Source organism: Symphalangus syndactylus, chromosome 22 (assembly GCF_028878055.3).
Source record: "Symphalangus syndactylus isolate Jambi chromosome 22, NHGRI_mSymSyn1-v2.1_pri, whole genome shotgun sequence".
NCBI classification, from domain to species: Eukaryota; Metazoa; Chordata; class Mammalia; order Primates; family Hylobatidae; genus Symphalangus; species Symphalangus syndactylus.
In genome coordinates, this window is record NC_072444.2 from 10049227 (window position 1) to 10061902 (window position 12676).

Below are 12676 nucleotides of genomic sequence, written 5' to 3' on the forward strand. Positions count from 1 at the left end.
TCAAATTTTATATACTTTAAAACAGTTATATTTTAGTTTAAATTCTTTTTTTTTTTTTTTTTTTGAGGCAGAGTTTCACCCTTTTGCTCAGGCTGGAGGGCAGTGGCACAATCTCAGCTCACTGCAACCTCTGCCTCCCCAGTTCAAGAGATTCTCCCACCTCAGCCTCCCGAGTAGCTGGGATTACAGGTGTGTACCACCACGCCCGGCTAATTTTTGTATTTTCAGTAGAGATGGGGTTTCACCATGTTGGCCAGGCTGGTCTCAAACTCCTGACTTCAGATGATCCACCTGCCTCGGCCTCCCAAAGTGCTGGGATTACAGGCATGAGCCACTGTGTCCAGCCTTTTGTTTAAATTGTTTAGATCAGGGGCTAGTAAACTTTTCTGTAAAGGGCCAGATAGTAAATATTTTAGACTTTGAGGGCCGTCATGGTCTTTGTCACAACTACTCAGCCATTGCAGGACAAAGGTAGCCATGGACAATACATAAATGAATAAGTGTGGCTGTGTTCCAATAAAACTTTATTTACAAAAACAGGCAGCGACGCCTGATTTGACCCACAGGCTCTAGTTTGTTAATGACTAGATTGTTACTGTCAAGGCTGAGTGTGGTGGCTCACGCCCGTAATCCCAGCACTTTGGGAGGCTGAGGCAGGTGGATCACCTGAGGTCAGGAGTTTGAGACCAGCCTGGCCAAAATGGCAAAACTCCATCTCCATTAAAAGTACAAAAATTAGCCAGGCATGATGGCACATGCCTGTAGTCCCAGCTACTCGAGAGGCTGAGACCGGAGAATCACTTGAACCTTTGAGACAGAGGTTGCAGTGAGCCGAGATCGCACCACTGCACTCCAGCCTGGGTAACAGAGCAAGACTCCATTTCAAAAATAAATAAATGGGCCAGGCGTGGTAGCTCATGCCTGTAATCCCAGCACTTTGGGAGGCTGAGGCAGGTGGATCACGAAGCAAGAGATCGAGACTACCCTAGCTAACATTGTGAAACCCCATCTCTACTAAAAATACAAAAAATTAGCCAGGTGTGGTGGCACATGCCTATAGTCCCAGCTACTTGGGAGGCTGAGGCAGGAGAATCACTTGAACCCAGGAGGCAGAGGTTGCAGTGAGCCGAGATCACGCCACTGCACTCCAGCCTGAGTGACACAGCAAGACTCCATCTCAAAAAAAGAAAAGAAAAAGATACATGCACACACGTTTATAGCAGCACAATTCATAATCTCAAAAATACGGAACCAGCCTAAATGCCCAGCACTAGTTAGTGGATAAAAAAAATGTGGTACGGGCCAGCTGCGGTGGCTCACCCCTGTAATCCTAGCACTTTGGGAGGCTGAGGCAGGTGGATCACGAGGTCAGGAGTTCAAGACCAGCCTGGCCAAGATGGTGAAAGCTCATCTCTACTAAAAATACAAAAATTTGCCGGGCATGGTGGTGGGTGCCTGTCATCCTAGCTACTCAGGAGGCTGAGGCAGAGAATTGTTTGAACCCAGTAGGTGGAGGTTGCAGTGAGCCAAGATTGCACCTTTGCACTCCAGCCTGGGCGACAGGGCAAGACTCCTTCTTGAAGAAAAAAAAAAAAAAGGAAGAAAGAAAAAGAAAGAAAGAAAGAAAGAAAGAAAGGAAGAAAGAAAGAAAATGTGATATGTATACACTATGGAATACTACTCAGCCATAAAAATGAATGAAATAATGGCATTTACAGCAACCTGGATGGAGTTGGGGACCATTATTTTAAGTGAAGTAACTCAGGAATGGGAAATCAAATATTGAATATTCTCATTTATAAGTGGGAGCTAAGCTAAGAGGATGCAAAGGCATAAGAATGATATAATGGACTTGAGGTACTTATGGGGAAGAGTAGGAGAGGCAAGGGATAAAAACCTATACATTGGGTACAGTGTACACTACTCAGGTGATAGGTGTACCAAAATCTCAGAAATCACCACAAAAGAACTTATCCTTGTAACCAAAAACCATCTGTTTCCCAAAAATGATTGAAATAAAAAAAGAAAAACGTTTTCCTTCTCTGCCACATGTCTAGGCTACAAATTTTCGAAACACTTATGCTCCATTTCTGTTTAAATATAAGTTCCAACTTTAAGTCATTCCTTTGCTCCTGCATCTGAACATAGGCTATTTGAAGCAGTCAGGCCACATCTTGAATATTTTGCTGCTTAGGAATTTCTTCCGCCAGATACCCTAAGTCATCACTATGAAGTTCAAACTTCTATGGATACCTAGGGCATGAATTAAATCCAGCCAACCTCTTTGCTAAGGCATAACATGAGTGACCTTTGGTCCAGTTCCCAATACATTTCTCATTTCCATCTGAGAACTCAGCAGCCTGGACCTCACTGTCCATATCACTATCAACATTTTGGTCACAACCATTTAACCAGCTTCTGTGAAGTTCCAAAGTTTCCCTCACCTTCCTATCTTCTTCTGACCTCTCCAAAGTCTTCCAACCTCTGCGCATTACCCAGTTTCAAATCTGCTTCCACATTTTCAGGTACCTTGATGGCAATACCCCACTCCTTGGTACCAATTTTCTGTATTAGGCCATTATTGCCTTGCTATAAAGAAATACCTGGCCAGGGCTGGGCATGGTGGCTCACACCTGTAATCCCAGCACTTTGTGAGGCCGAGGCGGGTGGATCACGAGGTCAGGAGACAAGACCATCCTGGCCAACATGGTGAAACCCCATCTCTACTAAAAATACAAAAATTAGCTGGGCCTGGTGGCGCATGCCTGTAATTCCAGCTACTCGAGAGGCTGAGGCAGGAGAATCGGTTGAACCAGGGAGTCGGAGGTTGCAGTGAGCCAAGATAGTGCTAATGCACTCCATCCTGGCAACAGAGTGAGACTCCATCTTAAAAAAAAGAGAAAAGAAAAAAAAGAAATACCTGGCCGGGCGCAGTGGCTCATGCCTGTAATCCCAGCACTTTGGGAGGCCAAGGTGGGTGTATCATGAGGTCAGGAGATCAAAACCATCCTGGCCAACATGGTGAAACCTCGTCTCTACTAAAAATACAAAAATTAGCTGGGCGTGGTGGCACGCACCTGTAGTCCCAGCTACTCAGGAGGCTGAGGCAGGAGAATTGCTTGAACCCGGGAGGCGAAGGTTGCAGTGAGCAGAGATCGCACCACTACACTCCAGCCTGGGCAACAGAGAGAGAGTATCTGAGGTTGAGTAATTTGTAAGAAAAGAGGTTTAGCTGGGCATGGTGGCTCTTGCCTCTAATCCCAGTACTTTATGAGGCTGAGGCAGGTGGATCACTTGAGCTCAGGAGTTCGAGACCAGCCTGGGCAACATGGCAGAATGCCATCTCTACAAACAATACAAAAATTAGCCAGGTGTGGTGGCATAGACCAATAGGAGATCTAGTTTGTTTTCATAGATTCCAGTTCATCTTCATGGTGGTGTGCACCTGTAGACCCAGCTACCCGGGAGACTGAGGCAGGAGAATTGCTTGAACAGGGGAAGCAGAGGTTGCAGTGAGCTGAGATCGAGCCACTGCATTCCAGACTGGGTAACAGAGCGAGACTCTATCTCAAGATAAAATAAAATAAAATAAAACAAAACAAAATAAAATCAAGTGGAAAAGAAAAAAAACAAGCCTGAGCATGGTGGCTCATGCCTGTAATTCCAGAATTTTGGGAGGCTGAGGTGGGAGGATCGCTTGAGGCCAGGAGGTTGAGACCAGCCTGGGCAACCAAGTGAGACTGTATCTCTACAAAAAGTTAAAAATTAGCCAGGTGTGGTGGTGTGTGCCTGTATTCCCAGCTACTTAGGTGGCTGAGATGCAAGGATCCTTTGAACCCAGGAATTCAAGGTTGCAGTGACCTATGATTGTGCAGTGACTCCAGCCTGGGTGACAGAGCAAGACCTTTTCTCAAACAACAACAAAAGCAAAAACGATAAGATTTTTAAAAACCAGAAAGTAGGAGAGAAAGACGTAAAAGATATCACTGGGCACAGTGGCTCATGTCTGACCCCAATACTGCGGGAGGCTGAAGCAGGAGGATCACTTGAGGCCAGGACTTTGAAAATAGCCTGGGTTAGCCGGGCGTGGTGGCGCGCACCTGTAATCCCAGCTACTCGGGATGCTGAGGCAGAATTGCTTAAACTTGGGAGGCGGAGGTTGGCAGTGAGCTGAGATCATGCCACTGCATTCCAGCCTGAGCAAAAAAAAAAAAAAAAAGAGAGAATAGCCTGGGCAATATGGTAAGACCTGATCTCTACAAAAAATAATTTTTAAAAAATTAGCCAGGCACTGTGGCACACATCTGTAGTCCTAGCTACTCGGGAAGCTGAGGTGGGAGGACTGTTTGAGCCCAGGAGTTTGAGGTTGCTGTGAGCTGCAAATGCACCACCGCACTCCAGCTCGGGTGACAGAGTGGGATCCTGTCTCAGAAAAAAAAAAAAAAAAGCATAAAAATGTAGTTATCTTATGAAAGGTTAAAAAAAAGAAAAGTGTCTGAGAGACTCCAGTAGAACAAAAGGAAAGAAAAAAAGAGAGAAAAAAAGAATTATTCAAAATTATTTTTTTAAAAAGTAAATTTTGTCCTAAAGTCAAATGACTGGTTATTTAAGAAAGAAAAAATATAAAACAAACAAAAGGTCTGAGCAGGTTGTGGAAGGTCAGAGTAAGTCATAAAAGGTTTATAAAGGATACATTTATAAAAGAAATTTTATGTGTGATCAAGTTGAATATACTTAAAAGAGGATTATTTGTAGGTCTTTCTAAAGATTGTGCTTTAAGCCAGGTCCAGCGGCTCACCCCTCTAATCCTAGCACTTTAGGAGGCTGAGGCAGGAGAATTGCTTGAGCCTGGGAGTTTGAGACTAGCCTGGGCAACATAGTGAGACCAGGTCTCTACAAAAAATAGAAAAAAATTACGTAGGCATGACGGCATGCGCCTGTAGTCCTAGCCACTTGGGAGGGTGAGGAGGGAGGATCACTTGAGCCCAGAATTCAAGGATGCAGTGAGCTACAATATTGCCACTGCACTCTAGCCTGGGCAACAGTGTGAGACCCTGTTTCCAAAAAAATAAAAATTTAAAATTAAAACATTAAAAAAGAATAAGCTTTAATATTAAAAATATAATTATACAAAACTAAAATTTTGGTCCCATATGATAGAACAATAAGTTTTTCTTGAAGTATTCATCTGCTTTCAGTAAAATTGCAAAAGGGTTTGACTTTTAATTTTAAAATCTGTTTCTGTAAATTTTCAACCATCTTCCAAACTACAGCTTTTTGTTTTGTTTTGTTTTGTTTTTACAGATTCCATTTAATTTTCCTAGTTTCCAGTTAGAAATAGTGTCTTCTTCATTTAGAGTGATTATTTCATTTCTCAAGGTAGAGTTTTCCTCTTGAAGCTTCTCAGATACATCTCTTGGAATTTCACCTTTTGCTGTTGATATAGTTCAGATTTTTGTCCTTGCCCAAATCTCATGTTGAATTGTAATCTCCAGTGCTGGCGGTGGGGCCTAGTGGAAGGGATCTGGATCATGGGGGTGGATCCCTCATGCCTTGATGCTGGCTTCATGATAGTGAGTTCTCACGAGATCTAGTCATTTAAAAGTGTGTGTACCTCTGCTTGGCTCTCTCTCTTGCTCCTGCTTTGAATGTGTGATCTGCCTGCTCCCACTTCACTTTCTGCTATGAGTAAAAACTCTCCGAGGCCTTCCCAGAAGCAGATGCTTCTATGCTTCCTGTATAGCCTGTAGAACTGGGAGCCAATTAAACCTCTTTTTTTGTTTGTTTGTTTGTTTGTTTGAGACAGGGTCTCGCTCTGTCACCCAGCAGGCTGGAGTGCAATGGTGTGATCTCAGCTCACTGCAGCCTCGACTTCCTGGGTTCAGTGGTCCTTCTGCCTCAGCCTCCTGAATAGCTGGAACTACAGGTGCCCGCCACCATGCCTGGCTAATTTTTTTGTATTTTTAGTAGAGACAGGGTTTCACCACATTGGCTAGGCTGGTTTTGAACTCCTGACCTTGAGTTGGTCTTGAACTCCTGACCTAAGGTGATCTGCCCACCTCGGCCTCCCAAAGTGCTGGGATTACATGCGTGAGCCACCACGCCTGGCCGTTTTTTTTTAAATGTATTTACTTTTTGAAACAACCTTAAATAATCTCGTATTTAGACAAAATTAATTAATTAATTTATTTATTAATTTATTAATTTATTTATTTTTGAGACAGAGTCTCGCTCTGCCGCCCAGGCTGGAGTGCAGTGGCATGACCTTGGCTCGCTGTAACTTCTACCTCCTTAGCAATTCTCCTGCCTCAGCCTCCCGAGTAGCTGGGATTACAGGCACCCGCCACCACACCCAGCTAATTTTTTTGTATTTTTAGTAGAGACGGGGTTTCACCAAGTGATCAAAATTATTTTTTGAATAAAGAACACATTTTTATGTCTTTTAAATAATTTTTTATCAAGAACGCTTTTTTTCTTTCTTCTTTTCTTTTTTCTTTCTTTTTTCTTTTTTGAGACAGTTTCACCCTTGTTGCCCAGGCTAGAGTGCAATGGCGCGATCTCAGCTCACCGCAACCTCTGCCTCCCAGGTTCAAGTGATTCTCTTGCCTCAGCCTCCCAAGTAGCTGGGATTACAGGCTCCCACCACCATGGCTGGCTAATTTTTGTATTTTTAGTAGAGACGGGGTTTCGTCATGTTGGCCAGGCTGGTCTAGAACTCTTGACCTCAAGTGATCCACCTGCCTCAGCCTCCCAAAGTGCTGGGATTACAGGTCTGAGCCACCACGCCTGACTTTCAAGAACACATTTTACTTGTTTGGTACACTGTGTATACAGAATTATATACATTAATTAGAATTTTAAACTCTTGTAAACCTTAATTTTTAGTGAAAACCTAGAAAGTAAGCAAATTTTGAATTGTATCTTAACATTTTATGAATACATAATTTTTAGAAATTTTTTATAACAATTTTTTAATGTGGAGCAGGACATATTTATTAACAGCTACAAATATCTTTTTGCTTTTTGTAAAATTTAGGAAGCCAAAAGTAAATACACTTGAATCTATGGTTAGCAATTAATGTGTAGCATTTTATCTTATTTGGAAATGATTCAGATACTTTATCAATATCTACTGCTTAATTTAATATATCATAACTTTAAGATATCAAATTACCTGAAAGTTTATTTGTAAACATTTATCTTATTTACATTTACCTTAATTAATTAATTTTTTAAATTACACCTAAATTACTTATTAATGTCGTAAGAGCAGAGACAATTCCATAAGCCCTTTCAGAGAAATGTGAGGGGTTTGGACTGGTGTTTTAGATGATGGTGACTGCTCTAGTGGTTTTAATTGGCCATCCTATGCCCATATTTAGAATGTTTGTTTTTGCTCTTGAAAAATGTTTAGAAATAAGCAGAGGTTAGGGGGAGGGCAGTAAAAGAGCCAAATTGTTTACAGATGTGCATAACCAAACCAAAATGAAACCAAAATAAGAATGTTCAGAAAAGGTTTAAGCCAGGTATGCAGACCAAACAAAATATCAAACCAGGCTTCCAGAACTACAGGTGAATTAACCAGAAAATAGATGAGGTCCTCACAGACAGAGCATAAGCTCTGTAAGAGAGTGTACTCACCAGAAAGACAAAATGTCTTTACATTAGAAAGAGCTCATCAGAAAAGACAAAGAGTCTTTTATCATCCCAGAAGGGATGCAACACTCTTTACTAAGGTGATGTTACTCAAATCACATCCCAAACAAAGTTAAAGAGCGTCTACCAAAAAGAGGGAGGCTTGGCTTGAGAGAGGACTCACCAGGGCAGAAAAAGGAGCGCCGTGGAAGTGGAGAGCTGAAAGCCTTCAAGGGAGTACTGCACCCTGGTTCCAAGAATCACCAGTTTATTCTGAAAGTGATTATGCTTCAGATCCCACTTCTGACACCATATTTGTCAACCTAAATAACAGACAGAGAGAGGCTCTCTAAAAGAAAATTATTTTTACTTGAGAATGAGATTTGCAATGGGAATACGTATGCCATATTAAACTGTGTCTATATTCAGAGAGGTAAAGGAAGACAAAGGTTTTTTTTTTTTTTTTCAAGACAGAGTCTGGCTCTGTCGCCCAGGCTGGAGTGCAGTGGCGCAATCTCGGCTCACTGCAAGCTCTGCCTCCCGGGTTCATGCCATTCTCCTGCCTCAGCCTCCAGAGTAGCTGGGACTACAGGCACCCACCACCATGCCTGGCTAATTTTTGTACTTTTAGTTGAGACACGGTTTCACCGTGTTAGCCAGGATGGTCTCGATCTCCTGACCTCGTGATCCGCCTGCCTCAGCCTCCCAAAGTGCTGGGATTATAGGCATGAGCCACCGCGCCCGGCCATAAATACTTCTCCAGCTCTCTATTGGAAGGCTGTCAATGGTGAGTTGTGTCCAGAGCAAGAAAGGGCTGTTGTGATATTGTGAAATATATTTTTGGTCTTCATTCCTGTTTTCTGGCATACAACTCCCCAAATCCTTAGAATTTCCAGAGTGATGTCTTTTTATATGCTAATAATTGACTGGTGGCTAGCAGCTGCTAGGTAGCTTCAGGATGGAGGCTGGGGACCAGAAATACCTAGGCAGGATTACAGAGTTGAGACTTTCAGCATCACCCACCTACCCTATGGGGAGGGCAGAGGGGCTGAAGGTTAAGTTGATCACCAGTGGCCAATGGTTTAATCAATCATGCCTACATCATGAGGCCTTCATAAAAAAAAACAAAAGGAGGCCAGCTGTGGTGGTTCATGCCTGTAATCCAGCACTTTGGGATGCTGAGGTGGGAGGATCACTTGAGCCCAGGAGTTCAACACCAGCCTGGGCAACATAGGGAGACCTCCTTTCTACAGAAAAATAAAATAAAATAAATTAGCTGAGTGTGATGTATCTATAGTCCCAGCTACTTGAAAGGCTGAGGTGGGAGAATTACTTTAGCCTGGGAGGTAAAGGCTGAAGTGAGCCAAGATCATGCCACCGTATTCCATCCTGGGTGACAGAGCAAGATCCAGTCTCAAAAACAAAACAAACAAACAAATAAACCTAAGAGAGCTTTTGGAGAGCTTCTGGAGAGCTGAACACATGGAGGTTCATGGAAGGTGTGTGCCCAGGAAGGGCCTGGGAGCTCTGTACCCCTTCCATCATTTCTCATCCTCATTTCATCTGTATCTTTTGTAATATCCTTTATAAAAAATTGGTAAATATAAGTAAGTGTTTCCCTGAGTTCTGTGAGCTGCTCCAGCAAGTTAATTGAACCCAAAGAGGGGATCATGGAGACCCGAACTGGAAGCCAGTCCATTAGAAGTTCTGGAGGCTGGACTTGTGCCTGGCTGGGGGAGCTTGAGGAATGAGCCCTAAACCTGTGAGATCTGATGCTATATTCAGAGGTGTTTGAACCAGAATGACTCCCTCTTGAATAGGAGCTGGGTAAAATGAGGCTGAGACCTGCAGGGGTACATTCCCAGAAGGTTAGGCATTCTTAGCCACAGGATGAGACAAGAGGCCAGCACGAGATACAGATCACAAAGACCCCGCTGATAAAACAGGATGCAGTAAAGAAGCCAGCCAAAACCTGCCAGAACCAAGATGGCGACGAGAGTGACCCCTGTTCATCCTCATTGCTCATTATATGTTAATTATAATGCATTAGCATGCTAAAAGACGCTCCCACCAGCACCATGACAGTTTACAAATGCCATGGCAATGTCTAGAAGTTATCCTACGTGGTCTAAAAGGAAGAGGGCTGTGGTGGCTCATGCCTGTAATCTCAGCACTTTGGGAGGCCGAGGCAGGTGGGTCACCTGAGGTCAGGAGTTCAAGACTAGGCTGGCCAACATGGTGAAACCCCATCTCTACTAAAAATACAAAATTAGCTGGCTGTGGTGGTGTGTGCCTGTAATCCCAGCTACAATGGAGGCTGAGACAGGAAAGTCACTTGAACCCAGGAGGCAGAGGTTGCAGTGAGCAGAGACTGTGCCACTGCACTCCAGCCTGGGTGATAGAGTGAGACTCTTGTCCCAAAAAATAAAATAAAATAGGCCAGGTGCAGTGGCTCATGCCTGTAATCCCAGCACTTTGGGAGGCTGAGGCAGGTGGATCACGAGGTTAGAAGTTTGAGACCAGCCTGGCCAACATGGTGAAACCCCATCTCTACTAAAAATACAAAAATTAGCTGGGTATGCTGGTGCACGCCTGTAGTCCCAGCTACTTGGGAGGCTGAGGCTTAAGAATCACTTGAACGCGGGAGGCAGAGGTTGCAGTGAGCCGAGATTGCGCCACTGCACTCCAGCCTGGTGATAGAGTGAGACTCTGGGTCAAAAAAAAAAAAAAAAAAAAAAAAAAACCTGGGGCTCGGTGGCTCACACCTGTAATCCCAGCACTTTGGGAGGCTGAGACAGGCGGATCACCTGAGGTCAGGAGTTGGAGATCATCCTGGCCAACATGGTGAAAGCCCGTCTCTACTAAAAATATAAAAATTAGCTGGGCATGGTGGCAGGCACCTGTAATCCCAGCTACTTGGGAGGCTGAGGCAGGAGAATCGCTTGAACCCAGGAGGCAGAGGTTGCAGTGAGCTGAGATCGCACCATTGCACTCTAGCCTGGGGGACAAGAGGGAGACTTCATCTCAAAAAAAAAAAAAAAACAGACTCTTAATTTTGGGGGTCTATTTTGCCTTCCAACTGTGCCTGCTTCTTAAGCCCTAAAAACTGCATGCCTTCCTGGCCCTATTCTCAAAGGGCTCCACTCTAAAGCCAGTAAAACAATTAAGACACTTAAAAACTGGCAAATGAAAAACTCTTATAACTACTGGATCTTCTTTTGTCTGTTCAGCTGTATTTATGTGTCGTGTGCAATGTTTCACTACCAAAATGTATTAAAGAGCTCTGATTAATTGGCTTAAAAATAATAAATGCTTAAATAAATATTTTGTCAGAAAAATAACAATTTTAATGCCTTTTAGTTCACATGAGTTTAGTAATTTTGGAAAGAAGACAGTTTTAAAGATTATTGGTAAATTAAAATATCTTCAAGATTAAGACATTTGGTCTAAAAAAGGCAAGTGAGATATTAGATTTGCTAAATGCTTTATTTTTTAATATAAAATACTTTATGAATTTATGTGTCATCCTTGCACAGGGGCCTGCTAATCTTCTCTGTATCTTTCCAATTTTAGTATTGTGCTGCCAAAGCAAGTACTGCTAAACGCTTTAAGATCATAAATTGCTTCTTTGACTTTGAAAATTGTTCAACTTACCTGCTTTGGAGCCATTAGATTTTAGGTAAGACGTGGGGACGTATGGAGTTAGCCATGCTCCCTAGCTGTGCTGGAAAGAGTTGGACCTTATCTTCACTTCTGTCTGGTATCCTAGGTTCCACACTTGATACATAATTAAAATTGCTTACTTACCAGGTTTTTCACCAAAAATAAAAGTTGCTAGGAGTTAACATTCTAACACATGTAATCAAGACTACTGAAGAAACAGTTTTACATGCAAGGTGTGTAAGGAAAGTAGAATATGTTTCTGGTAAAAAATTATAAGAAGGCATGGGAATGTGGAGTTTTTTGGTCTGGTTTAGAGGATTAAAGGATTGTTTTATGTTAGGTAGGATGAAGCTGAAGGTTTGGTCAAGTTACGGAAGGTTTGTGAAAGATTAATCTTGTAAAAATTCTGTGTGTGAACCTATTGGTCAAAATTAAAGGGATATTATTTAATTATTCAGCTTTTCTATAAATCGAACATTGAAATAAAAGCACAACAGGGTTTTCTTACACTGTTGATCTGCTTTTTAACAGAAAATTATAAAAGATTATAACAGGTTTATGAGAATGCTACCTTATGGTCAAACTGATTAAGATTGGGTAGATTTGTGTATAAGGTCTTGTTTAAAATTGGGTTTGATATTAATTGTATACTTTGGCTTTCTCTCTTGAATAGGATCTTTATGGAATATTGAAAAAGTGAAAGATTTTTGTTTGCCTTTTAAACAAACTACAAGAAAAAGGAGAGAAAATAGATTATTTGGAAAGCTAAGTCTTTCCTCTATCAATGAGTAAAAGTTTTCAATTTTTTAAAATCTTTGAGTTATCATATTGGCTAAATGAATGGCCTGTGGTGACCTGAAATTCTATTCTAGCAATATTTTAAACTTTTGATATTTGACGAACTCCAAAATCAAATTATAAATTATATATTTTTATGATCAGATTAATTCTTTAGATATTAGGTCCCCCTAAAGCTCAAAAATGACATATTTGCCTTATTTGGTATATTAAAATTATACAGGAAGCATTGTCAAATGTGAAATGGTGTTTGGCTTTCTTTGGGCTGTTTTTGTATAAATATATTATAGGTACGTGTTCCAAAATTATGGGAAACCCCTTTAATTCTGATAAGACATATTTTACATTATCAGTAATAATTATGATTGTTATATAAAATTGTTGTATGCCACAGAAGTAACCCAAATTCCTAGTTAATTGTGTCTTTAACTGTGGCTGCCCTAAGACTTTGTCATCCACAGACAATTGTTGTCTTGTTTTGATCCTCCTTAAACGGTGGTTTATTATCAGCTATAGGACTGACAAGTACTCTTAAATACAGCTCTCTGATAACTTTGGAAAGTGTGCCATTAAAATAGAG

The 12676-nt window shown here is 41.9% G+C and overlaps 1 pseudogene; it reads right to left on the reverse strand.

Moving 5' to 3' along the window:
- Positions 1-11126: 11126 nt before the first annotated feature.
- On the reverse strand, positions 11127-11226 carry LOC129472824 (uncharacterized; annotated as a pseudogene).
- Between the last annotated feature and the right edge of the window lie 1450 nt (positions 11227-12676).